Source organism: Triticum dicoccoides, chromosome 1A (assembly GCF_002162155.2).
Source record: "Triticum dicoccoides isolate Atlit2015 ecotype Zavitan chromosome 1A, WEW_v2.0, whole genome shotgun sequence".
Classification (NCBI taxonomy): domain Eukaryota; kingdom Viridiplantae; phylum Streptophyta; class Magnoliopsida; order Poales; family Poaceae; genus Triticum; species Triticum dicoccoides.
The window spans coordinates 179,458,242-179,482,410 of record NC_041380.1 but is presented as its reverse complement, the minus strand read 5'-3'; positions in this window follow the sequence as shown (position 1 = coordinate 179,482,410).

The window sequence follows — 24,169 nt, the reverse complement described above, 5'->3', positions numbered from 1 at the left end:
TTTTGCATGTCTATATTTGTTGTAGATAGATGGCTCGTGCTGTTGTTCCATTGAATTTTAATGCTTTCCTTGAGAAAGGGATGCATCTCCAACGTATCTATAATTTTTGATTGCTCCATGCTATATTATCTACTATTTTGGACATTATTGGGCTTTATTATCCACTTTTATATTATTTTTCGGACCATCTACTAACCGGAGGCCCCGCCCAGAATTGCTGTTTTTTGCCTATTTTAGGGTTTCGAGGAAAAGGAATATCAAACGGAGTCCAAACGGAATGAAATCTTCGGGAACGTGATTTTCTCACCGAACATGATCCAAGAGACTTGGGCCCTACGTCAAGACACAAAAGAGGAGGCCACGAGGTAGGGGCGCCTACCCCCCAGGCGCGCCCTCCACCCTCGTGGGCCCCCTGTTGCTCCACCGACGTACTCCTTCCTCCTATATATATACCTACGTACCCCCAAACGATCAGATACGGAGCCAAAACCCTAATTCCACCACTGTAACTTTCTGTATCCACGAGATCCCATCTTAGGGCCTGTTCCGGAGCTCCACCGAAGGGGGCATCGATCACGGAGGGCTTCTACATCATCATCTTAGCCCCTCCGATGAAGTGTGAGTAGTTTACCTCAGACCTACGGGTCCATAGTTATTAGATAGATGGCTTCTTCTCTCTTTTTGGATCTCAATACAATGTTCTCCCCCTCTCTTGTGGAGATCTATTCGATGTAATCTTCTTTTTGCGGTGTGTTTGTTGAGACCGATGAATTGTTGGTTTATGATCAAGTCTATCTATGAACAATAGTTGAATCTTCTCTGAATTCTTCTCTGAATTCTTTTATGTATGATTGGTTATCTTTGCAAGTCTCTTTGAATTATCAGTTTGGTTTGGCCTACTAGATTGATCTTTCTTGCAAGGGGAGAAGTGCTTAGCTTTGGGTTCGATCTTGCGGTGTCCTTTCCTAGTGACAGTAGGGGCAGCAAGGCACGTATTGTATTGTTGCCATCGAGGATAACAAGATGGGGTTTTAATCATATTGCATGAGTTTATCCGTCCACATCATGTCATCTTGCTTAAGGCGTTACTCTGTTTTCATTAACTTAATACTCTAGATGCATGCTGGATAGCGGTCGATGAGTGGAGTAATAGTAGTAGATGCAGGAAGGAGTCCGTCTACTTGTCTCGGACGTGATTCCTATATACATGATCATGCCTAGATATTCTCATAACTATGCTCAATTCTGTCAATTGCTCAACAGTAATTTGTTCACCCACCGTAGAATACTTATGCTCTTGAGAGAAGCCACTAGTGAAACCTATGGCCCCCGGGTCTATCTTCATCATATTATTCTTCCAATACTTTGTTATTTACATTGATTTTATTTTACTTTGCATCTTTATCATAAAAATACCAAAAATATTATCTTATCATATCTATCAGATCTCACTCTGGTAAGTGGCCGTGTAGGAATTGACAACCCCTTATCGCGTTGGTTGTGAGGATTTATCTGTTTCCTGCAGGTACGAGGGACTCGCGTGTATCCTCCTACTGGATTGATACCTTGGTTCTCAAAAACTGATGGAAATACTTAAGCTACTCTGCTGCATCATCCCTTCCTCTTCGGGGAAAAACCAACGCAGTGCTCAAGAGGTAGCAAGAAGGATTTCTAGCGCCGTTGCCGGGGAGGTTCCTGCAAGTCAAGATTTGACTCCCAACAACGAGCCATTTCTGGCGCCGTTGCTAGGAAGTCTATGCAAAAGTCAATATACCAAGTACCCATCACAATCCCTATCTCCCGCATTACATTATTTGCCATTTGCCTCTCGTTTTCCTCTCCCCCACTTCACCCTTGCCGTTTTATTCGCCCTCTCTCTATCCTCCCTCTCTTTCTCTATTTGCCTCTTTTTTGCCCGCTTGCTTTTTGTTTGCTTGTGTGTTAGTTTGCTTCCTTGTCACGATGGCTCAAGATAACACTAAATTGTGTGACTTTGCCAATACCAACAACAACGATTTTATTAGCACTCCGATTGCTCCTCTTACCGATGCTAAATCTTGTGAAATTAATACTGCTTTGCTGAATCTTGTCATGAAAGATCCGTTTTCCGGCCTTCCTAGTGAAGATTCCGCTACCCATCTAAATAGCTTCGTTGATTTGTGTGATATGCAAAAGAAGAAAGATGTGGGTAATTATATTGTTAAATTGAAGCTATTTCCTTTTTCGCTTAGAGATCGTGCTAAAGCTTGGTTTTCGTCTTTGCCGAAAAATAGTATTGATTCATGGAATAAGTGCAAAGATGCTTTTATCTCTAAGTATTTTCCTCCCGCTAAGGTCATCTCCCTTAGAAACGATATTATGAATTTTAAGCAACTTGATCATGAACATGTTGCACAAGCTTGGGAGAGGATGAAATTAATGATACGTAATTGCCCTACTCATGGTTTGAATTTGTGGATGATTACATAGAATTTTTATGCCGGATTGAATTTTGCTTCTAGAAATCTTTTAGATTCGGCCGCAGGAGGCACTTTTATGGAAATCACTTTAGGAGAAGCTACTAAACTCTTATATAATATTATGGTTAATTATTCTCAATGGCATACTGAAAGATCTACTAATAAAAAGGTGCATGCAATAGAAGAAATTTATGTTTTGAGTGGAAAGATGGATGAACTTATGAAATTATTTGCTAATAAAAGTGTTTCTTCTGATCCTAATGATATGCCCTTGTCTACTTTGATTGAGAATAATAATGAATCTATGGATGTGAATTTTGTTGGTAGGAACAATTTTGGTAACAACGCGTATAGAGGAAATTTCAATCCTAGGCCCTATCCTAGTAATCCCTCTAATAATTATGGTAATTCCTACAACAATTCTTATGTAAATTATAATAAGATGCCCTCTAATTTTGAATCTAATATTAAAGAATTTATTACTTTGCAAAAGAATTTTAATGCTTTGATTGAAGAAAAAATGCTTAAAATTGATGTGTTGGCTAGGAACGTTGATAGAATTGCTCTTGATGTTGATTCTTTGAAACTTAGATCTATTCCACCTAAGCATGATATCAATGAGTCTCTCAAATCCATGAGAATTTCCATTGATGAGTGCAAAGAAAGAACCGCTAGGATGCGTGCTAAAAAAGATGCCTTTATAAGAGCGTGTTCTTGTAGTTCCTATGAAAATGAAGATGAAGATCTAAAAGTTATTGATGTGTCCCCTATTAAATATTTGTTTTGCAATATGAATCTTAATAATGATGGGACTGAATATTATCCACCTTTACCTATAAGACGTTCCAAGAATCCGAAGTTTTTAGATCTTGATGCTAAAACCATAGATGTTGCTAAACCCACTATTTTGGATTTCAAGGAATTTAATTATGAAAATTGCTCTTTGATTGATTGTATTTCCTTGTTGCAATCCGTGGTAAATTCTCCTCACGCTTATATTCAAAATAAAGCGTTCACTAAACATATTGTTGATGCCTTGATGCAATCTTATGAAGAAAAGCTTGAATTGGAAGTTTCTATCCCTAGAAAATTTATGATGAGTGGGAACCAACTATTAAAATTAAGATTAAAGATCATGAATTCTATGCTTTATGTGATTTGGGTGCTAGTGTTTCCACGATTCCCAAGACTTTGTGTGATTTGTTAGGTTTCCGTGATTTTGATGATTGCTCTCTAAACTTGCACCTTGCGGATTCCACTATTAAGAAACCTTTGGGAAAAATTAATGATGTCCTTATTGTTGCAAATAGGAATTATGTGCCTGTAGATTTTATTGTTCTTGACATAGATTGCAATCCTTCATGTCCTATTATTCTTGGTAGACCTTTCCTTAGAACAATTGGTGCAATTATTGATATGAAGGAAGGAAATATTAGATTCCAATTTCTGTTAAGGAAAGGTATGGAACACTTTCCTAGAAAGAAAAATTAAATTACCTTATGAATCTATTGTGAGAGCCACTTATGGATTGCCTACCAAAGATGGCAATACCTATATCTATCTTTGCTTTTTATGCCTAGCTAGGGGCGTTAAACGATAGCGCTTGTTGGGAGGCAACCCAATTCTATTTTTATTCCTTGCTTTTTGCTCCTGTTTCGTAATAAATAATTTATCTAGCCTCTGTTTATATTGTGTTTTTTGTGTTTAATTAGTGTTTGTGCCAAGTAGAACCATTGGGAAGACATGGGGAAAGTCTTGTTAATCTTGCTGTAAAAAACAGAAACTTTAGCGCTCACGAGAACTGCTGCCATTTTTATTTGGAAAGTGATATTTAGTTAATTATTTTTGCAGATGTTTAATAGATAAATTCCTCACGTCCAGAAATTTATTTTAGAATTGTTGGGGTTCCAGATATTGCGCTAGCTACAGATTACTACAGACTGTTCTGTTTTTGACAGATTCTGTTTTTCGTGTGTTGTTTGCTTATTTTGATAAATCTATGGCTAGTAAAATAGTTTATAAACCATAGAGAAGTTGGAATACAGTAGGTTTAACACCAATATAAATAAAGAATGAGTTTATTACAGTACCTTGAAGTGGTCTTTTGTTTTCTTTCGCTAACGGAGCTCACAAGATTTTTCTACTTTAAGTTTTGTGTTGTGAAGTTTTCAAGTTTTGGGTAAAGATTTGATGGATTATGGAACAAGGAGTGGCAAGAGCCTAAGCTTGGGGATGCCCATGGCACCCCAAGATAATCTAAGGACACCTAAAAGCCAAATCTTGGGGATGCCCCGGAAGGCATCCCCTCTTTTCGTCTACTTCTATCGGTAACTTTACTTGGAGCTATATTTTTATTCACCACATGATATGTGTTTTGCTTGGAGCGTCTTGTATTATTTGAGTCTTTATTTGTTAGTTTACCACAATCATCCTTGCTGTACACACCTTTTGAGAGAGCCATACATGATTTGGAATTTGTTAGAATACTCTATGTGCTTCTCTTATATCTTTTGAGTTATATAGTTTTGCTCTAGTACTTCACTTATATCTTTTAGAGCACGGTGGTGGATTTGTTTTATAGAAACTATTGATCTCTCATGCTTCACTTAGATTATTTTGAGAGTCTTAAATAGCATGGTGATGACCCACAAGTATAGGGGATCTATCGTAGTCCTTTCGATAAGTAAGAGTGTCGAACCCAACGAGGAGCTGAAGGAAATGATAAGTGGTTTTCAGCAAGGTATTCTCTGCAAGTACTGAAATAAGTGGTAACAGACACTTTTGTGATAAGATCATTTGTAACGAGCAACAAGTAACAAAAGTAAATAAAGTGCATCAAGGTGGCCCAATCCTTTTTGTAGCAAAGGACAAGCCTGGACAAACTCTTATATAAGGAAAATTGCTCCCGAGGACACATGGGAATATCGTCAAGCTAGTTTTCATCATGTTCATATGATTCGCGTTCGGTACTTTGATAATTTGACATGTGGGTGGACTGGTTCTTGGGTGTTGTTCTTACTTGACCAAGCATCCCACTTATGATTAACCTCTATTGCAAGCATCCGCAACTACAACAAAAGTATTAAGGTAAACCTAACCATAGCATGAAACATATGGATCCAAATTAGCCCCTTACAAAGCAACACATAAACTAGGGTTTAAGCTTCTGTCACTCTAGCAACCCATCATCTACTTATTACTTCCCAATGCCTTCCTCTAGGCCCAAATAATGGTGAAGTGTTATGTAGTCGACGTTCACATAACACCACTAGTGTCAGGTCCCCGATTCCAAGTCACATCGATCTAGCCGGTAACACCAAATATCACTTTGCGGCCTCACGCACGGTATTCCCACGGGTGTCGCCTTACCATGTCCCGGGACCGTTTGCGCCTTTTGGCTCACGTATATGATAGTGTCTCTAGCATCCATATGACAGAGAACCCGGGCCGACATGGCTAGTCATGAACCCAAAGCAGCACAAACCTATGGGGACAGGCATACATGAATCACATCGAGCATGTCGGTCAACAGCCTGTGAATCCGGGCTGTAGCACTAGGCTAACAGGACTCCGAGGAACCTGGGCTGTAGCAGGCTAGGCAGGACTCCGGATGTCATCGCGTGACATTTCCCCGAAGGGACAAACACAGGAACGAAGTGAAACACATGCCGACCAGTTAAGTGTCCTGAGCAGTAGTGCTGGGCTAGCAGGACTCCGGTGAACCGGGATGTAGCGGACTACTATGGCTCAAGGAGGCACTAGACTACATTTCCCCATAAGAGAGGCTTCCAAGGATAAACAACTGGATTATCGGATCCCACACATAGCAAGCATTTCAATCATACACACAATATGCTCGATATGTGTAAATACAACATGGAATCACAACAAAACTCTACAACTCAAGTACTTAATTTAAAGGCTCCGGAGAGCCATACATAACATGTTCATACAGGTAGGGGTCGCATGACCCGACACTCAAGTCATACAAGCATACAAGCACATGCGGAAGCAAATAAGTCTGAGTACACACACTAGAAAGAAAGAAGGCTTGACGAAGCATGTCTATCTACATAGGGCCCTCCATGGCCAGAATCACCACCTGGGTGGCAAGTTACTCATCGACGTCGAGGTCTACATAAAACCCATCGGAGGGGGCGGTGTTGTCGTCTGAAAACAGTAATTGAAGCAACATGAGTACAAAGGTAGTCAACAAGGCTTACAATAGATCCTACTATACATGCTCATTCTCAAGAAGGTGGTGGAGTGAATGCAGCAAGCCAGCTTTGACTCTTGGCTAAGTTATCCTACGAGACACCACTAGTAAAATAGTTTTCGCACACGAGTCCACTAATCACCAACACAATACTCCACCATGGATCCTCCCTTGTCATCCTACGAGAGGGCCATCCTCGATACTCCCACTTATCTTGAGTCTTTTAGTAGTAACCATTAACTTGTCTATGAACTGTATAGGCAACCAAGTAGTCATTTACCGCGGACGCAGCTATTCGAATAGATGATGTTAACCGTGCAGGGGTGTACTTCTTCATACACGCTCTCACCACTTATCATCGTTTACACGACATGTACCCGGCAACCTTCAAGCGGAAGCCCAACGAGGGTGTCGGCCATGGCCTACCTAAACACTCAAGTCTCTAGTCCAGGTTTATCGCCTATCCAGGTTCCATCCGCAGGGAGTCCGGCCGAGGTTTCCACATACGGCCCCGAATGATGTGTACAGGGTCCCGAGACGCCAAACGGGCGCCCGGCATACCCGGCCACGGTGTATCTACCGCATCATAGCCCACCCCTAGGGTCAGCGCTACGCACGTCCGCCAACACATAACCTATAAACACCAGAAACTAGTTGAAACTCCTGGACAGAGTACTAGGGTGATTAAGAAGCCGAGAGGGTCCATTGGTTTCGGGCCCAATGTATGGTAGTAACTGATTCTTGAATCACACATACAGATCTCAGTTCTTAAGGACGACCTCAATGAAACAACCCACCATGTACTCCTACATGGCCTCTCATCGATACCTTTACCAAAACATGTTCAACACATCCCTCACATTACCGACGTAATCATTTCACTCTAGCCCATCACCCAGATGAACCAGACCTAACACAACTCTAAGCATAGCAGGCATAGTAGGGTAGGAAACACATACATGGCTCAATCAACTCCTACACATGCTAGTGGGTTTCATCTAGTTACTGTGGCAATGACAGGTCATGCAGAGGATAAGGGTTCAACTACCGCAGCACACAATAGTTTGAAACATTGTTGTCTTAATGCAGTAAATGAGAGCAGGAGCAAGAACATGGGATTGTATCGATATGATCAACGGGGTTGCTTGCCTGATGGATTAGTAGTAGGGTACTGCCCTTCAGTTGGATACTCGGAAATATCCTCGGAGGCAGAACCTACCATGAAAGACACCAGAGAACACAATCATCACATGGCAATATGCAACAATATGATGCATGCTATGACATGGCAATATGAGGTGTCCTACCTAATGCAATGTGAAACAAGTTGGTTTGGGTCCATTTGAATCAAGGATTCAAATGGAAGCTTATGTTCTTAAGCCATATAAGTGCATTAGCTTGTTTCACCTAAACAGCAGGGTTAAATTGTTTTGTCATGCATGAAACCATTACAGATGGAAAGATTGAATTTTTCTGATCAAATTTCATATATAAATCTTTGCATTTGGAGTTATAGATTAAAAGTTATGAATTTTTGAAGTTTGTAATATTTTCTGGAATTTCTTGTATAAGAATAATTCCAGTAATTGAATTATTGCGTCAGCATTGCGTCAGGGTGACGTCAGTGGTCAACGGGGCCGGTCCAGGTCAAACCTGACCAGTGGGACCCGCGTGTCAGCAGTTAATTAACTAACTAAATTTAGTTAGTGCTAATCTAAGTTAATTAGCAGGGCGGTCCCACTTGTCATAGACTCAGGGGGAGTCAACCTAGGCACACACGGGGTGAACGAGGTCAAACTGGGTCAAACTCACCGGCGTTTAGCCGCCGACGAGACCAGACGCGGTGGAGCGATGCGGGTTTTGTGCTCCAGCGACCAAAACAATGGCGGAGCACATCTACGTGATGCGGGGAGTGAGCCGCGTCGAGTGGTGGCAGTGGGTGGAGCTGGGGTGGCCGGAAACGTCGCCGGCGACGAGCTGTGCGGCTGTCGGAGCTCGGATGAGGTCGAACCCGAGGCTACGGGGCACGGCGAGGCGCGTGGAGAGGTGCTATGGGCTTCTACGAGTGCGATGAGTGCGTTGGTCATGGTGGTGTGGCCGGTGGGTGGCCGGAGTCACGTCGGCGACGAGCTCGGCGGCGGCGGGTGCGAGTGAACGTGGTGCGGTGCATACGATGCAGGAGGGAGTTAATGGAGAGGGAGAGGACGGAGCTGAGCTCACGGCGGTTGCAGAAAGCGTCGAAGCGGGCTCGGGGAAGGCCGGAGCTGGGCGGGGCGACGATGGGGATCTTGGCGGACGGAGTTGGGGAAGACGGGGTCGGGGGCGACTCCAGAGCGGGCGAGCGCTCGGGGCTCGGCCTGCTCGACATAGTCGAAGACGGCGGAGCGAACGGACACGGTGACGGCGAAAGACGCGGTTATCACGGTGGCGCGGGTGCGGCAGCGTCGGCCATGGTGCGGGAGAGCGAGGGAGAGGATCTGGGGAGAAGGAGGCGTGTCTGCGAGCTCGGGGGAGAAGTGGGAGACCGAACCAGGGCAGCAGAACGGCGAGGGAAGGAAGCAAGGCGGCAAGCAGCTGCGTGGCGCACGCTGGTGCCGGTGTGGAGCACCTGCCTGCCTGCCTGGCCAAGCCAAGCAGCTGACTCGAGCGGTGGCTGGGCTGGGCCGGCAGGTGGGCCTGCTTGGTGGGCGCCAGGTAAGCCTCTACTCTCTCTGCTTTGTGTTTTTCTTTTTATTTATCCTGTTCTGTGTTTTGAAATAGTAAAAATACTATACCATTTAGGAAAAACCTGAAAATATTCAGAAGCACATTTGAAAATATTCTCAACAGCCTAAAAATACTTTCTGGATTATTTGGGCATTTTAAAATATTTAGAGGATTTAAATTGCCCAAATGCAAATAGTAATGAGTTAATCCAATGAGCTTATGTGTCCTGGAAAAATTTGAACCCATTTTGTCTGAGGTTCTAACCCCAAAACAAAAAGGGTGGACTTTTTAGAAGGGCATTTCAGGTTCATTGAAAAAGATTTTAGTAAACCCTAGTTGTTTCCAGGGGGGTGCTGGGAGTTCTGTCATCCCCATTTCAGTTTTCTGGAAGAGTAGACATGATGCAACACTCTAATGCATGAACTAGCTAGGGTGTGCAACTCACCCCCACTCAAAAGAATCTCGTCCCAAGATTTAGGATCTGTTGGAAAGAAGGTAGGGTACTCAAGTCAAACTCGATCCTCCCTTTCCCAAGTGGCTTCTTTCTTAGAATGGTGTGACCATTGAACCTTGAGAAACTTGATGTTATGGCGTCGAGTGGTACGCTCAGCTTGATCAAGGATACGAACGGGATATTCCCGATATGTGAGATTATCTTGTAGATCAAGCGTTTCGTGGTCCACTCCACGGATAGGATCCGTGAAGCAACGCCTGAGTTGAGAAACGTGGAAGACATCGTGAACTTTGGAAAGATGCAGAGGTAGTTCCAGTTGGTAGGCAACTTCTCCTCGTTTTCGAAGAATGCGAAAGGGTCCAATGTAACGAGGAGCCAATTTGCCTTTGATACCGAAACGATGGGTTCCTTCAAAGGAGTAACCCGAAGGTAAGCCTTCTCCCCGACTTCATAAGTCATGAGCTTGTGTTTACGGTCATATTGGCTCTTTTGACGAGATTGGGCTGTTTTCAATTTCTCACAAATAACGCGAACCTGCTCTTCTGCTTCCTGAATCATATCCGGGCCAAAGAGTTGTCTTTCCCCGGTTTCTGACCAGTTAAGAGGCATTCGACATTTTTGTCCATAGAGAACTTCGAAAGGAGCTTTGCCCAAGCTAGCTTGATAACTATTGTTATAAGCGAACTCCACGAATGGAAGGAATTTCTCCCAATCCATTCCAAATGAGATGACAGAAGCTCGGAGCATATCCTCCAGAATTTGATTTACTCGCTCTACTTGACCATTTGATTGGGGGTCGAAGGCGGTGCTAAAAGAGAGACGAGTTCCCATAGCATTTCGGAAACTCTCCCAAAATCGAGAGGTGAAGAGACTCCCACGGTCTGAGTTAATTTCCAATGGGATACCATGAAGAGACACTATTCGGGAGATGCATAAGTCAGCTAGCTGGCTACCGGTAATACTCTCACGAACAGGTAGGAAGTGGGCTACTTTGGAAAGACGATCGACAACGACGAATATAGCATTATTCCCTCTCTTGGTCCTGGGAAACCCAGTAATGAAATCCATACTGATTTTATCCCATTTCCATTCAGGAATAGCCAGAGGTTGAAGGGTGCCAGCAGGCCGTTGATGCTCTGCTTTAACACGACGACAGACATCGCAACTAGCAATGTATTGAGCAATTTCTCTCTTCATCCTAGTCCACCAAAACCTCTAGCGTAGGTACTGATACATTTTAGTACTACCGGGATGGATGATGAAAGGGGATTCATGAGCTTCCTTAAGAATCAGCCGCCTCAGGTTTCGTGCTTTGGGAACCACTAAGCGGTTTCCAAAGTATACGACACCTTGATCATCAACGGAGAAACAATTCGCGACTCCTTTCTTAATGTTTCTCTTAATACGGGAGATTCCCAGATCTACCTTATGTGCCTTGATGATCTGATCCGTAAGGGTAGGTTTCGCCACCAGGGTGGATAGGAATCCTTGAGGAACAATGTGAAGGTTAAGCTTACGAAATTCCTCGTGGAGAAGTGGTTGACTTTGTTGTAACATCAGGTTGTTACAATAAGATTTACGACTTAGCGCATCAGCCATGACATTGGCTTTGCCCGAGGTGTAAGTTATTCCTAAGTCGTAATCCGAGATCAACTCGACCCAACGTCTTTGCCTGAGATTCAAATCCGGTTGGGTGAAGATATATTTCAAACTTTGGTGATCAGTGAAGATCTCGCAACGATTACCGAGAAGGTAATGTCGCCAAGTTTTAAGTGCATGGACTACAGCTGCAAGCTCTAGATCATGTGTGGGATAGTTTTCCTCATGTGGGTGTAATTTCCGTGAAGCATAGGCAATTACCTGACGATCTTCCATGAGTATGCAACCTAATCCTTGTCACGAGGCGTCGCAATAGATAATAAAGTCCTTGGAGAAATCTGGTGGTACCAGTACGGGAGCAGATGCCAGGCGTCTTTTCAGTTCCTGAAAGCTAAACCTGCACTATGGGGTCCACTCAAACTTTTTATCTTTCTTGAGGAGTTCAGTTAGAGGTTTAGCAACCTTGGAGAAATTCTCGACGAAGCGGCGACAATAGCTCGCTAGGCCAAGGAAGCTCCGAACTTGCTTGACCGTCTCAGGTTGAGTCCAATCAAGGATGGCTTGAACTCGCTCGGGATTGACAGCAATACCCTTACTAGAGATTAAATGGCCTAGATAGGTCACTTCTGGCAACCAAAATTCACACTTGGAGAATTTGGCATAAAGGCGATGCTCTCGAATTTTCGTCAATACCAGCCTTAGATGTTCGGCATGTTCTTCCTCACTCTTGAAGTAGGTGAGTATATCGTCGAGGTATACCACGACGAATTCATCCAAATTCTCCATGAAGAACGAGTTCATTAACCGAGAGAAGGTGCCTGGGGCATTGGTTAAACCGAAGGACATAACGGTGTACTCGTATTGGCCATAACGAGTAACAAAGGCCGTTTTGGGAATGTCCCCGTTTTTGATTTTGATTTGATGGTAGCCCAACCTCAAATCCATCTTGGAAAAGACTGAGGATCCAGCGAGCTGATCATACAGATCGTTGATCCTGGGAAGCGGATACTTGTTCTTGATAGCGACCAAGTTGACAGGTCGGTAATCTACAACCATCCGATCCGTTCCATCCTTCTTCTTGACAAAGAGGACGAGGCAAGCCCAAGGATAGGAACTAGGACGGATGAAACCCTTTTTCAAGGACTCATCGAGTTGGTTCTTAAGCTCGGCTAGTTCTAAGGGTTCCATCTTATAGGGTCTTCTAGAAATTGGGATGGTTCCTGGAACAAGGTCTATCACGAACTCGACATCCCTATCAGGTGGAACACCTAGCAGTTCTTCTGGAAAGACATCCGGGAAGTCTCGGACTACCGGAATATCTTGAAGGTCTAGAAGGGGTTGGCATTTAGGATGTAAAGCTGGCGCTTGGCCACTCGAGTTAAGACATTGACTGTCTTGCCCGATGGGTGAGTAAGTTGAACGATTCTAGTGGCACAATCAATCTTAGCATAATGAGCTGACATCCAGTCCATACCCAATATGGTGTTTATGTCCGAGGACTTGAGAGGTATTAAAGATGCAAGGAAGACAAGTATATCGACAAGAATTTTGCCATCTAGAGCCAGGGGTTTGAATTTCCATGGAAGTGGGCATGTCACAGAATGTCGTGTTATGCAATCGAGCATAGCTCTCAGATATGAATGAATGAGATGCTCCAGTATCGAAAAGAACAGATGCCAGGTGGCAATTAACAAGGAGCGTACCAAGGACGACGTTAGGATCATCATGAGCCTCCTCAGCTGAGACATAGTTGACATGGCCATGTGTAGCGGTGGCTGGCTTGGCGTAGAATGTCTTTCCCGCTGGCTTACCACGGCCAACAGACTTTCCAGACTAGTTGGGGTTGTTGTTCTGGCGACACTCTTGACTGTAGTGACCCGACTCTCCACACTTGAAACATGTCACAACATTGGGGCGTGGAGCAGCATTAGCAGCAGGGCCACCATAGGGCATAGGCGGTACAAACTGCTGGTTGGGGCGAGGCGCCTCAAAGGATGGCCTCAAAACTAACCTGGGTGGCAGCGTTGTGCTTGGAATCCACACCCGGCGCTTCTGAGATCCAGAGCCGGATGAAGAACCAAAATCACGGGAGTGCTTGCGCGAAGCGTCATAGTCAGTTTGGCCTGTCTCAGCACTGATGGCTTTATTGACCAACTTCTGGAAGGAGGTGCACTCGTGCAGACGAAGATCGCGGCGAAGCTCGGGGCTAAGTCCCTTGTGGAACATTGCCTGCTTCTTAGCGTCAGTGGATACCTCTTCAGGAGCATAACATGCCAGATTTCCATACTCACGACTATAAGCATCCACAGTCAGTCTGCCTTGGGTGAAATTGCAGAACTCTTCCCTCTTACGATCCATGAGACCTTCCGGGATGTGATGCTCACGGAAAGCCTCATTGAATTCAGCCCAAGTAGTGATTTGGCCGACCAGGCACATAGTCTCAAACTTTTCCCACCAAAGGCTAGTAGGCCTTCGAGGTGATAGGCAGCATAGGTAACCTTATAAGCTTCGGCTATGTTGGCAGAACGTAGCTTGTGGGTGATGTTGCGAAGCTAGTCATCCGCGTCTAGGGGCTCGACGGAATGATTAAACTTTGGTGGGTACAACTTGATAAAGTCATTGATTGACACCAAGTCATTTCGCTGATGACGTGCAATGTTCTGTTCAATCTGCTCCAGCAAGCGGTTAGTATCACGCTTGTTTCTTTCTGCCTCCAGCATAACTTCGGCCAGAGAAGGCGGGTGAGGCAGATTCTCACCCCTAGCTACACTGGCTTCCCCCTGCTCCGGGGCAGCAAGGTTGCTGCGGGTGTTGACCATCCTAGGAAAAACAAGACAATGGTTTAGACAAGGATGGCACAATCTTGGCAAGGAAGTGCAGAATGTAATGGATAACATGGAATGCTGAGATGTTCATTGCACGACATGGTAATATAGAAACTGCCATATATATACCATCGGTCATACACACCGTACATAGTTTAGTACAAGCCCAGGCTAGAGTACAACTACAGTGAAAGACACTACATCTCATCGGAAGCATTCCAAGCTCCTATACATTATTTTCTACACCTCCGGAGCGTGATACACACCAAGTCGTATCCCACGGGTCACGCAGGACTGTGGAGAATACAACTATTACAGTACTAGTGAAACTACTACTAGCTCAGACAGCACCGTAGTAATCCTCATAAAAGTCACCACCAAAACCTGGATGCGGAACATGATCATCTGGGAACAGACGGTCCTGTGGAGCTTGCGGACCATAGGGACTCGGATGTGGCCTTGGTCCCACAAACGGTGGCAGACGGGGACCACGAGGAGGGGTGATGGCTCGTACATCACGCTGGTCCATACAATCTGGCAACCCAGACCGCACGGGGTACAGGTCCCTCATGTCCATGTATCCCGCCTGCACAGCAGGTGCAAACTGAGTCAAAGTGGCCCAGTGATCAGAACGAGAGTTGAAGAGCTCCATTCGCAAGGCCCGATTTTCACGGTCCTTGTCCTCGAGCATCTCGGCAGTGGTGCGAAGTAGTGACTCCTCATGTGTAGAGTGATAGTACAAAGCCTGATAGTACCCCTGTGCTCCAGGGAGTGAGGCTGGCATGTAGCAAAAATCTGTGTTCTGGAGCAAGGCAGTTCTGGCTTGAATGATAGTCATCATTGAGTAAGCTACGTCCTGCACGGACATCTCAATAGTGACCCCAAGTCCATAAGAGCAGTGGAGAGGTTCAGTGGCTCCAGGATAAGACGGATATATCCTGACGGTACAAAGGTAGTGGCTCTAGTTGAAGTCTCGGAACTGCTCCTCAACGGTATATTCCGGATACCATCGATAGCCTGTCTCGACCATCACTCGAACCAACATGGCCGTGTGACCGGGTACATCGAGGCACCGGGTCAGACGAACCACTTGGTTCTGGGAACGGGTGGCCATCTGGAAGCACAGAATAATGCAAAGGCATTAGAATTTTCTAGGAGAAATCGGACAGCATAACGGCTAGGAATGCTCAGAAAAAGATTTGAGACATTCACAACAGCTTGCAAAACCACTCAACAACATCATATCAAGGTCGTGGTTCAACTGACAACATACTAAAAGTAGTAGAAACTGAACCGAGGCTTGTAACAACAATCCTATAAACTACTATGGATTAGTAACACGTGAACCTGATAGAGAGAAGAGAGCCTAGTCCTTAACCCATGTAGAAAGAGAATAGAATGACTCAGATCAGAGGGCATAAGGTAAAGGAGTAAAAGAGCCTTACGTTCCCTCCCACAATCAATTCCCCTACATATAACTAAAGCATTTCTAGACTCGACATTGACCAGTTTGGCTCAACGAACCTACAGGCAGTCTGGCTCTGATGCCAACGCTGTCAGGTCCCCGATTCCAAGTCACATCGATCTAGCCGGTAACACCTCATATCACTTTGCGGCCTCACGCACCGTATTCCCACGGGTGTCGCCTTACCATGGCCTGGGACCGTTTGCGCCTTTTGGCTCACGTATATGATAGTGTCGCTAGCATCCATATGACAGAGAACCCGGGCCGACATGGCTAGTCGTGAACCCAAAGCGGCACAAATCTATGGGGACAGGCATACATGAATCACATCGAGCATGTCGGTCAATAGCGTGTGAATCCGGGCTATAGCAATGGGCTAACAGGACTCCGGGGAACCCGGGCTGTAGCAGGCTAGGCAGGACTCCGGATGTTTCCACGTGACATTTCCCCGAAGGGACAGACACAGGAACGAAGTGAAACACATGCCGGCCAGTCAAGTGTCCTAAGCAGTAGTGTTGGGCTAGTAGGACTCCGGTGAACCAGGCTGTAGCGGACTACTATGGCTCAAGGAGGCACTAGACTACATTTCCCCATAAGAGAGGCTGCCAAGCATTTCAATCATACACACAATATGCTTGATATGTGTAAATACAACATGGCATGACAACAAAACTCTACAACTCAAGTACTTAATTTAAAGGTTCTAGAGAGCCATACATAACATGTTCATACAGGTAGGGGTCATATGACCCGACACTCAAGTCATACAAGCATACAAGCACATGCGGAAGCAAATAAGTCTGAGTACAGACAATAGAAAGAAAGAAGGCTTGACGAAGCCTGTCTATCTACATAGGGCCCTCCATGGCCAGAATCACCACATGGGTGGCAAGTGACTCATCGACGTCGAGGTCTACATAAAACCCATCGGAGGGGGCGGTGTTGTCGTCTGAAAACAGTAATTAAAGCAACATGAGTACAAAGGTACTCAGCAAGTCTTACAACAGATCCTACTATACATGCTCATTCTCAAGAAGGTGGTGGAGTTAATGCAGCAAGCCAGCTTTGACTCTTGGCTAAGCTATCCTAGAGACACCACTAGTAAAATAGTTTTCGCATACGAGTCCACTAATCACCAACACAATACTCCACCGTGGATCCTTCCTCGTCATCCTACGAGAGGGCTATCCTCGGTACTCACACTTATCTTGAGTCTTTTAGTACTAACCATTAACTTGTCTATGAACTGTATAGGCAACCAAGTAGTCCTTTAGCGCGGACGCGGCTATTCTAATAGATGATGTTAACCTTGGAGGGGTGTACTTCTTCATACACGCTCTCACCACTTATCATCGTTTACACGACATGTACTCAGCAACCTTCAAGCGGAAGCCCAACGAGGGTGTCGGCCACGTCCTACCTAAACACTCAAGTCTCTAGTCGAGGTTTATCGCCTATCCAGGTTCCATCCGCAGGGAGTCTGGCCGAGGTTTCCACATACGGCGCCGAACGATGTGTACAGGGTCTCGAGACGCCAAACGGGCGCCCGGCATACCCGGCCACGGTGTATCTACCGCATCATAGCCCACCCCTAGGGTCAACGCTACGCACGGCCACCAATACATAACCTACAAACACCAGAAACTAGTTGCAACTCCTGTACATAGTACTAGGGTGATTAAGAAGCCAACACATACATGTCTCAATCAACTCCTACACATGCTAGTGGGTTTCATCTAGTTACTGTGGCAATGACAGGTCATGCAGAGGATAAGGGTTCAACTACCGCAGCACACATCAGTTTGAAACATTGTTGTCTTAATGCAGTAAATGAGAGCAGGAGCGAGAACATGGGATTGTATCGATATGATCAATGGGGCTGCTTGCCTGATGGAGTAGTAGTAGGGTACTGCCCTTCAGTTGGATACTCGGAAATATCCTTGGAGGCAGAACCTACCATGAAAGACACCACAGAACACAATCATCACATGGTAATATGCAACAATATGATGCATGCTATGACATGGCAATATGAGGTGTCCTGCCTAATGCAATGTGAAACAAGTTGTTTTGGGTCCATTTGAATCAAGGATTCAAATGGAAGCTTATGTTCTTAAGCCATATAAGTGCATTAGCTTGTTTCACCTAAAAAGTAGGGTTAAAGTGTTTTGTCATGCACGAAACCATTACAGATGGAAAGATTGAATTTTTTTGATCAAATTTCATATATAAATCTTTGCATTTGGAGTTAAAGATTAAAAGTTATGAATTTTTGAAGTTTGTAATATTTTCTGGAATTTCCTGTGTAAGAATAATTCCAGTAATTGAATTATTGCGTCAGCGTTGGGTCAGGGTGACGTCAGTGGTCAACGGGGCTGGTCCAGGTCAAACCTGACTAGTGGGACCCGCGTGTCAGTAGTTAATTAACTAACTAAATTTAGTTAGTGCTAATCTAACTTAATTAGCAGGGAGGTCCCACTTGTCATAGACTCAGGGGGAGTCAACCTAGGCCCACACGGGGTGAACCAGGGTCAAACTGGGTCAAACTCGCCGACGTTTAGCCGCCGGCGAGGCCAGTCACCGGAGCACAACTACGTGATGCGGGGAGTGAGTCGTGTCGAGTGGTGGCAGTGGGTGGAGCTGGGGTGGCCGGAAACGTCGCTGGCGATGAGCTGTGTGGCTGCCGGAGCTTGGGTGAGGTCGAACCCGAGGCTACGCGGCACGGCGAGGTGCGTGGAGAGGTGCTATGGGCTTCTACGAGTGTGGTGAGTGCGTTGGTCACGGTGGTGTGGCCGGTGGGTGGCCGGAGTCACGTCGGCGACGAGCTCGGCGGCGGCGGTTGCGGGTGAACGTGGTGCGGTGCATACGATTTAGGAGGGACTTAACGGAGAGGGGGGCGGAGCTGAGCTCACGACGGTTGCAGCAAGCGTCGAAGTGGTCTCGGGGAAGGCCGGAGCTGGGAGGGGCAACGATGGCGATCTCGGCGGCCGGAGTTGGGGAAGACGGGGTCGGGGGCGACTCCAGAGTGGGCGAGCGCTCGGGGCTCGGGCTGCTCTACGTAGTCGAGGACGGCGGAGCGAATGGAGACGGTGACGTGGCACGGGGACGACGACGGGCGCGGTTATCACGGTGGCGCGGGCACGGCAGCGTTGGCCATGGTGCGGGAGAGCGAGGGAGAGGAGCTGGGGAGGAGGAGGCGTGTCTGCGAGCTCGGGGGAGAAGTGGGTGACCGAACCAGGGCAGCAGAACAGCGAGGGAAGGAAGCAGGGCGGCAGGAAGCTGCGTGGCGTGCGCTGGTGCCGGCGGCGAGCACCAGCCTGCCTGCCAGGCCAAGCGAAGCAGCTCGCTGGAGCGGTGGCTGGGCTGGGCCGGCAGGTGGGCCTGCTAGGTGGGCGCCAGGTAAGCCTCTACTCTCTCTGGTTTCTATTTTTCTTTTTATTTATTCATGTTCTGTGTTTTGAAATAGTAAAAATACTATTCCATTTAGGAAAAACCTAAAAATATTCAGAGGCACATTTGAAAATATTCTCAACAGCCTGAAAATACTTTCTGGATTATTTGGGCATTTTGAAATATTTTTAGGATTTAAATTGCCCAAATGCAAATAGTAATGAGTTAATCCAACGACCTTATGTGTCCTAGAAAAAATGTGAACCCATTTTGTCTGAGGTTCTAACCCCAAAAAAAAGGGTGGACTTTTTAGAAGGGCATTTCAGGTTCATTGAAAAAGATTTTAGTAAACCCTAGTTGTTTCCAAGGGGGTTCTGGGGGTTCTGTCATCCCCATTTCAGTTTTCTGGAAGAGTAGACATGATGCAACACTCTAATGCATGAACTAGCTAGGGTGTGACAACTAGAGGCTAGACAACATACATCTCATCAAAATATCGAACGAATACCAAATTCACATGACTACTAATAGCAAGACTTCTCCCTTGTCCTCAGGAACAAACGTAACTACTCACAAAGCATATTCATGTTCATAATCAGAGGGGTAATAATATGCATAAAGGATCTGAACATATGATCTTCCACCAATTAAACCAACTAGCATCAACTACAAGGAGTAATTAACACTAGTAGCAACCTACTAGCACCAATCCCGGACTATGAGACAAGAATTGGATACAAGAGATGAACTAGGGTTTTGAGATGAGATGGTGCTAATGAAGATGTTGATGGAGATTGCCCTCTCCCGATGAGAGGAGCGTTGGTGATGACGATGGCGATGATTTCCCCCCTCTGGGAGGGAAATTTCCCTGGCGGAACAGCTTTGACGGAGCTCTAGATTGGATCCGCCAAGGTTCCGCCTCGTGGCGGCGGAGTTTCGTCCCGAAAGGTTGCTTCCTGTTTTTTTCTCGACGAAAGACTTCATATAGGAGAAGATGGTCATCGGAGAGCCACCAGGGGGCCCACGAGGTAGGGGCACAGCCTAGGGGGGTACGCTCCCACCCTTGTGGGAATGGTGTGGGCCCCCTGGTCTTCATATTTGGCGAGGATTTTTCCTTATTTATTATAAGGTATTCCTTGGAGTTTCAGGACTTTTGGAGTTGTGCAGAATAGGTCTCTAATATTTGCTCCTTTCTCAGCCCAGAATTCCAGCTGTCGGCACTCTCCCTCCTTATGTAAACCCTGTAAAATAAGAGAGAATAGCCATAAGTATTGTGACATAATGTGAAATAACAGCCCATAATTCAATAAATATCGATATAAAAGCATGATGAAAATGGACGTATCAACTCCCCCAAGCTTAGACCTCGCTTGTCCTCAAGCGAAAGCCGATAACATTAAATATGTGCTCATGTTTAGAGGTAGAGGCATCGATAAAAATAAAATACGGACATGAGGGCATCATGATTATTCTCATAACAGCAACATACATAGATAGTGTCATATGATTACTTATGTTCAAGTGATGATCTATTCAGAATGCAAAAGTATGAATCAGAAACCTTATTGAGAAACAACAAACTATAACCTCAGTCATTGAAGCAATTGCAATTTATCATAACATCAGAAAGAGTCTATGTCAGAGCTAAAAACAAGTCCACATACTCAACTATCATCTAGTCCTTCATAATTGCTAACACTCGTGCAATACTTGTGGTTACAGAGTTTTAATCGGACACAGAGAAAGATAGGGGCTTATAGTTTCGCCCCACAACCTTTTACCTCGAGGGTAATGTCAACAATAATAACTCATGCCCCCCACATCCAATTAGATATATCTATCAGGATCTTTCCAACACACTGGGCTTGCCAAAGGATAAAATGAAAAAGAGAGAGGTGAAGACCACCATGACACTTGCATAAGGTAGAGGATAATAAAAGATAGGCCCTTCGCAAAGGGAAGCAGAGGTTGCCATGCGCTTTTATGGTTAGATGCACAAAATCTTAATGCGAAAGAACGTCACTTTATATTGCCCCTTGTGATATGAACCTTTATTATGAAGTCCGTCACTTTTATTACTTCCACATCACAAGATCATATAAAGCATATTTCTCCCACACTAATCATACATATTTAGAGCAATTTTTATTGCTTTGCACCGATGACAACTTACTTGAAGGATCTTATTCAATCCATGGGTAGATATGGTGGACTCTCATGGCAAAACTAGTTTAAGGGTATTTGGAAGCACAAGTAGTATATCTACTTGGTGCTGAGAATTTGGCTAGCATGAGGGGGAAAGGCAATCTCAACATGTTGGATGATCCATGACAACATACTTTATCTCAGATATAAGAAAGCATAACCCATTACGTTGTCTTCCTTGTCCAACATCAACTCTTTTAGCATGTCATATTTTGATGAGTGCTCCCAATCATAAAAGATGTAAATAATAGTATATTTATATGTGAAACCTCTCTTTCCTTATTATTTCCTATTAATTGCAACGATGACCAAAGCTATGTCTGCCAACTCCCAACAACTTTTAATCGTCACACACTTTCTATGTGAAGTCATTACTATCAATAAGATCAATACGAACTTTTGTTTCTTCTTATTATTTTTCTCTTTTCTTTTCTTTTATTTGGGATCATGGCAAAAATAAACAAGCCCTTGACTCAATCACTAATCTTTATTATATAGCTCAAGGACTCGATTACATAGAAGGATAATAAAGCAAAACTCATGACTAGATCATACTAAGAACTTTTATTCTACTAGATCAAAATATTACCAAAAGGATCGAACTAAGAAAAACGATAAAGATAAAAGTGATGGTGATACGATACCGGGGCACCTCCCCCAAGCTTGGCAGTTGCCAAGGGGAGTGCCCATACCCATGTGATTATGTCTCCTTTGTTAGTGAAGAAGGTGGGGTTGTTGATGACGGATGGTCGCACATCGAGCGTAGGTGGTCTTCTAACTTGCGGATAATGCCCTTGAGTGCGATGATATGCTCCTTCAACAAAATATTTTCACGTGTGAGATACTTATTTTGTATACGATCCAACTCAATCATCTTGAAAGCTTCGATTTCTGTAGGGGTAAGAAGATTATGATCTAGTTGAAGGGTGTCTTCTGTTGCTGGAACTTGGTCCTCCATGGCCTTCTTGATCCCTTCATCCTTGTTGATCTCCATAGGTTCTTCTATCTTCAGCTCTATCTTCATTAGCCAAGCATCGTTGCCCTCATGGTTGGAGGAGGAGGGAGACGACATAGTGCCTGGCCTTGACAACCCTGATAGAAAACAGCTCAAAACAAAAACAGGAGATTTTTGCGTGATACGGGAGACAAAACCCCGGGAGATTATATAATGAATTCTTACTGACCAAAATACTTATCATGTAAGAAAACAGAGTCCGGAAGGCACTCGAGGAGCTCACGAGGTAGGGGGCGCGCCCAGGGGGTAGGGCATGCCCTCCACTCTCGTGGGGCCCTCGTGTTCTTCCCGGACTGCTACATAATTTTCTATTTTTCTAGATATTCCAAAACGGAGAAATATTGCCTTAAAAATTGTTTTGGAGTCGGTTTACTTACCGTACCACATACCTATTCCTTTTCGGAGTCTGAAACATTCTGGAAAGTGTCCCTTATGTATTCCTCCGGGGTTACGGTTTCAATAATATTGGTTTCAAAATTTATGGGATTACCTGAGATATAATGTTTGATTCTTTGACCGTTTACCACCTTTGGATTTGTGCCTTCGAAGTTGTTGATTTTTATGGCACCGGAATGATAGACCTCCTCAATAACATAGAGGCCTTCCCATTTAGAGAGAATTTTTCCTGCAAAAAATCTTAAACGAGAGTTGTATAGCAATACATAATCACCTACATTAAACTCACGCTTTTGTATCCTTTTGTCATGCCATCTTTTAACCTTTTCTTTAAACAACTTGGCATTTTCATATGCTTGAGTTCTCCATTCATCAAGTGAGCTAATATCAAATAACCTCTTTTCACCGGCAAGTTTGAAATCATAGTTGAGCCCTTTAATAGCCCAATATGCCTTATGTTCTAGTTCGAGAGGTAAGTGACATGCTTTTCCATATACCATTTTATAAGGAGACATACCCATAGGATTTTTATATGCAGTTCTATAGGCCCATAATGCATCATCAAGTTTCTTGGACCAATTCTTTCTAGATCTATTGACAGTCTTTTGCAAAATTAATTTGAGTTCTCTATTACGCAATTCTACTTGACCACTAGACTATGGGTGATACGGAGATGCAATTCTATGATTGACGTCATATTTAGCAAGCATTTTACAGAAAGCACCATGAATAAAATGTGAACCACCATGAGTCATTAAATATCTAGGGACTCCAAACCTTGGAAGAATAACTTCTTTAAGCATTTCAATAGAAGTGTTATGATCAGCACTACTAGTTGGAATAGCTTCTACCCACTTAGTAACGTAATAAACAGCAACTAAAATATGTCTATATCCATTAGAGGCAGGAAAAGGTCCCATATAATCAAAGCCCCAAACATCAAACGGTTCAATAACAAGTGAATAATTCATAGGCATTTCTTGACGTCTACTAATATTACCAATTCTTTGACATTCATCACAAGATAGGACAAACTTACGGGCATCCTTGAAGAGAGTAGGCCAATAAAAACCGGATTGCAATACCTTATGTGCAGTTCTATCTCCCGCGTGGTGTCCTCCATAAGTTTCGGAGTGGCACTTGCGTAGGATCGGTTCCTGTTCATGCTCAGGTACACAACGTCTAATAATACCATCTACTCCTTCTTTATAAAGATGTGGGTCATCCCAAAAGTAATGTCTCAAATCATAGAAGAACTTTTTCTTTTGTTGGTATGTGAAGCTAGGTGGTATAAATTTAGCAACTATGTAATTAGCATAATCAGCATACCAAGGGGTACTACGAGAAGTACTTATGACATTTAATTGTTCATTAGGAAAGCTATCATCAATAGGTAGTGGGTCATCAAGAACATTCTCTAACCTAGATAAGTTGTCTGC